The 4,704-nt window shown below is 37.6% G+C and overlaps 1 protein-coding gene across 2 annotated transcripts in view; it reads left to right on the top strand.

Annotated features, from left to right (window-relative positions):
- Positions 1-906: 906 nt before the first annotated feature.
- LOC111873348 overlaps positions 907-4,704 on the top strand; it is a 27,749-nt gene continuing 23,951 nt past the window's right edge. For both annotated transcript variants that reach the window (XM_023867996.2, XM_033755066.1), the window contains exons 1-2: positions 907-1,124; positions 2,759-2,874. The gene's annotated coding sequence lies outside the window, so the exon portion shown is untranslated. The remainder of the gene's footprint in view (positions 1,125-2,758; positions 2,875-4,704) is intronic.

Genomic DNA, 4,704 nt, shown 5'->3' on the forward strand with positions numbered 1-4,704 from the left:
GATTTATAGAATGTAAATAAATTCAATTCAATTCAAATCAGGTGTACAAGTTGTGATGAAGCAATCTGCTGCCCTCTGTAATGTTGCTCAAATTTTTTTTTGTGTAAATGCATTTTGTGGAGCACTGGCTGATGCACAACTAGGCTGAATCATGTAGTGATATACAATAAAGAGAAGCAGACAAGTGAATATTAACCAGAGTCCACACAGGCGGCAAGACGTGGAACACAGAGGCAGGTCTACACAGTTGCAACAGGTTGCTGCACTATAATAATATGTTGCATCGTTTTGATCGAGTTGGCTAAGCTGATCTTGTAATGTACACTTCTTTAGCTTGTAACTCATCCCCATTGCTGTGAAGACAGATCTCATTGAATAAAAAGGAAATGAAGCCAGTTTGTAATCATACAAGTCTGATGTTAATTGTTTGCCTCTGTCCAGACAAATTCTGAGAGAGGCGGAAAGGCTGTTATGCCAAATGATAATACAGATTTTTGAATTTCGCATACATATATTTGATATAATCAGTCTTGCTCTTTTATAGAGTGTTTAGTTGGCTCTATAATAGATGAACACACTGCAGCCCAGAGGCCAGATCTTGCCCATGGGAGTGTTTTTTTTGGGGGGGTCCCGTGAAGATAGTGTGGAAATGATATAGTTTGTATCAGTATTTTTTCCTTTATTTTTCAAACAATGTAGTATATTTTTACACAGGAATATAAGTTTGTTGGAGGTGATATTTGTAGCAGTAAACTGTCTTCTAATTACTAAAAGTACTTAGGGAATATTGCATGGACCTCATTTATACTAGGCTGTAAGGTTTGCTCACTATGGTCTATAACCATCTAACCTAAACCTTTCCTGAGAAGAAGTATCAGTTCCATATGAAGTCAAAGTGCACAGATGAGAGGAGTAAATTCTACTTTTTCAGATCGCTCAGAAGACTAAAGATGTTCATTTAAAACTTGACCAATTGGCAAAACTTTTAAGGGAAAGTTACCCTAGATACAGTGGCCTGATTGTGTGCAGGGAGATTAAAAATGGTGGACTTCTTTGTCCATTGAATAGATTGAAGGAGTGTCCCTCTAATGAACGTTTTGGAAACAGATGTAAATTTTCAATAGGTGAGTGTATGTACTACTGGCATTGTTTGCTTACAGCTAGTTGGTGTGTACCCTTGTGTGAGTTATATCTTTGTTTTTGTATGCTTTTGCAAAAAAATGTAAAAAATGCACTTTGCAGATTGAACAAGTTTCTTTTCTGCATGTAATAACCTAAGAGCAACTTAACAGCAATTTGACAGACCCTCATGAAACATATTGCAGAGGAATTTTACTATTATTTGTTGCGATTTCAATTTTCATTAAAGTTGGACAGTAGACTATATGAATTTCTGTGTAGGCCATGAACATGACTTGCTAAATATTTATCAGAGAAAGAAATGTTTCAAGCAAGAATTGCAGAGAATACTGAAAGATGCAATTTATGCACAAAATATTATTCTGTAAGTCTTAATCTTTGGAGGTAAATGGAAGTGAGGGAAAATGTCAGATCTGTTCATTTGCAAACTGTTTTGCTGTCAGAGTTGCTGCTAGGACTGTCCGGCAGTATGGAGTGTCCTTTTTGTGTTGGCTGGTCATGCTTCATTCTGTAGTGATCAAGTTGACTCATTACCACACAGTAACACTGTATATATTTGTACTGTCTGTAGATTGGACTCTGTGTCATTGATTAGCAGAATGATTATTTAGTAATGAATTGAGAAGTATGTACCAAGAAACATTCATGGCTTAGCTGGAAGTACTGGCAATTTTCCTGCAGGGGCTAAGGAAGACCACAGAATTCTTAATCAGAGTAAACAATATCTGTCCTGAGATTTGAACCCAGGACCTCCAAAATACAAAGCACGAGTGTTATTGACTTGATACTGATGTTCTGTTACTCCTCCATGAAGTCTTGATTCTCTGTTCTGTATAAGTGTTCCCTTTGAGCCATTTAGATACTGTTTTGATGGCACAGTTCACAGTTTTAGGGAGGAGCTCATTGTTGCTTTGGGGTGTGATGGATTTAAACACTGAGCCATGGAAAATCGTGTGTACATTTGACTGGATAGTTTAGCTGGAACCATAGAACGTGAATGTTAAATGGGGAAAGAGTTAAATTGTGAAACATTAGTTGTGGATTTTGTTGTGCATATGTGGAGCTAAAATTACTTGCTCATGTGAACAGAAGTTTACCTCTAAAGTATCATGTTCTGTCTTCTTTCTGTATGCAATAATAGGTTCCCATGGTTTGAATTTTGGGCAGGAACCAATCATGGTGATATTTTTTTCTGTTTCTCCTCAGGCTTTTCAGACAAGCTCTGGTATTACATGAAATTAGGCTGTGGGCTTCCTTCCTCATCCTTTACAGTTCATTGATCAGTTATCATTTGATGCCATATATTCTGAACCACTGACAGCATCAGTAAACATGAACTGAATAAATAAGCACTGAGTGATTGTAATTGTGGAAGTCATGATTTCTGTGATTTCTGAAGATTTGATTCATTATGATATTTTGAGTGATGACACTAAGGTACAGTGGCCTGTTACTATCCTAGCATTCACCTGGATAGGGTAAGAAAATGCCGGAAATAGTGAGTAACCCAGTCAAGATTTGAACTGAGTACTTGACCAGTAGAAACCTTGTTATTGTTTCTGAATTCCAAGCTTGGGAAGAGTTTAGGTGCCCTGATATTGGTAATGCTCTTCCCCAGGCACTGATAAAGAGACTGGACAGCTTGCTGTGGGCTTCCCTGCTGGCTGTGGCTATGTGAAGAAGATCTCATCAGTGAAACACAACTTTCCTCCTCATGTGGTAGAGGCAGCGCAGGTAGGAGTTCTGAAGTGAATGGTTGTTACTTTGAACTGGTGTGTATGCAATACATAGATCTTTGGAGGATAAGCCAACAGTCCTTTCCAGTTTATGAGGTTTCTCAATATGGTCTTTTTGTAATCTGTTGTCTGGCTTTCTGTCTTGACTGTTCTGTCAGTTTCTTCCGGTGTAAATGTGCTGTGTCCTTTATTGCAAATATTGGTGTTTGTATGAGATTTGAGGTTCACGCTTACTGGAAGGAAATTTCAAATCTAAAGTTACCACCACCCACTGCGAAACGTGAGTGATAATAAAAAAGTGTGTATCAATTTTAAACAGTTAACAGAACCAGATATCAGTCTTGTTTTGGCTTTTGCAGTTCATGGCTCCTGACGTTGAAATGTATACGTATTTGTCTTGCACTGTGCTCGATGATACATCAGATAAACTGTTTACAGCTTGTGGTGATGTGTTAAGAACATCAACCCATCAAAAAGTTAGATGTTTTAAAAATGCCAATTGAAATATATATAATCATACTGGAATTCATGGTGACCCTCACAACTTTGAAGATAGGGAAAAATTTCACCTTCCGTTCAAGTAAATGTCATAAATTGACTTATGCTTAGTTGGTATTTTCTTCTGTTCTTCTATCTTAAGATCATTTACTTGTTAACTTTGTGTTTACAGCATGTGAGTACTGTATACTCTCTGGTTATTATATCTCTGACACTGTGAGGTATACTAGGTATGTCGTGATGTAATTTTGCCTCAAGCATTGATGATAATATTCACTCTAAAAATAACTTACCTCACTGCCCATTTGTTCTTAAAGTGCCTGCAATCTCTGTTGATACAATATCATTAAATAAGTGTAAAGCTGAATCAGTACATTAATCCAGTATCTCACATGACATGCAGCACAATATTTTCACACTGAACAGTACAGTACCTTCCTTTCCACATCACTGTTCCTAGAGCCGTGGTATAACTGCTTCTCCTTTTCCCAGCTTGCAGATCCAGAGAAAGGATAACTGAAAAGCATATTGAGTGACAGACAGTGAAGGGTTGATGCTTTATAATTAACCCTTTCGCGCGGTCATTTAAATTCTGCTGCCGTGTCTCACGGCGGTAATATATTCAGCCGACCATTTAAATTGTGCTCGAAAATGATTTATTCATCATTGTTCTTAAATTATCAGAGATAGAAACATGAAACTGTCACTAAAATGATTTTAAAAGTTGGTTTTATAACCTTACCTTATAATATGAGCGCCCGGTATCTCGGCAATGGAAGCAGGTGGTTTAGAATTTGAGCAGTGTATGGTACGCCTTGAAGCATGAAACTTTCACTAAAATGATCTTAAAAGATGGTTTTTATAACCTTACCTTATAATATGAGCGCCCGGTATCTCGGCAATGGAAGCAGGTGGTTTAGAATTTGAGCAGAGTATGGTACGCCTTGAAGCATGAAACTTTCACTAAAATGATCTTAAAAGATGGTTTTTATAACCTTACCTTATAATATGAGCGCCCGGTATCTCGGCAATGGAAGCAGGTGGTTTAGAATTTGAGCAGAGTATGGTACGCCTTGAAGCATGAAACTTTCACTAAAATGATCTTAAAAGATGGTTTTTATAACCTTACCTTATAATATGAGCGCCCGGTATCTCGGCAATGGAAGCAGGTGGTTTAGAATTTGAGCAGAGTATGGTACGCCTTGAAGCATGAAACTTTCACTAAAATGATCTTAAAAGATGGTTTTTATAACCTTACCTTATAATATGAGCGCCCGGTATCTCGGCAATGGAAGCAGGTGGTTTAGAATTTGAGCAGAGTATGGTACGC

Source organism: Cryptotermes secundus, unplaced genomic scaffold, assembly GCF_002891405.2.
Source record: "Cryptotermes secundus unplaced genomic scaffold, Csec_1.0 scaffold2167, whole genome shotgun sequence".
NCBI lineage: Eukaryota > Metazoa > Arthropoda > Insecta > Blattodea > Kalotermitidae > Cryptotermes > Cryptotermes secundus.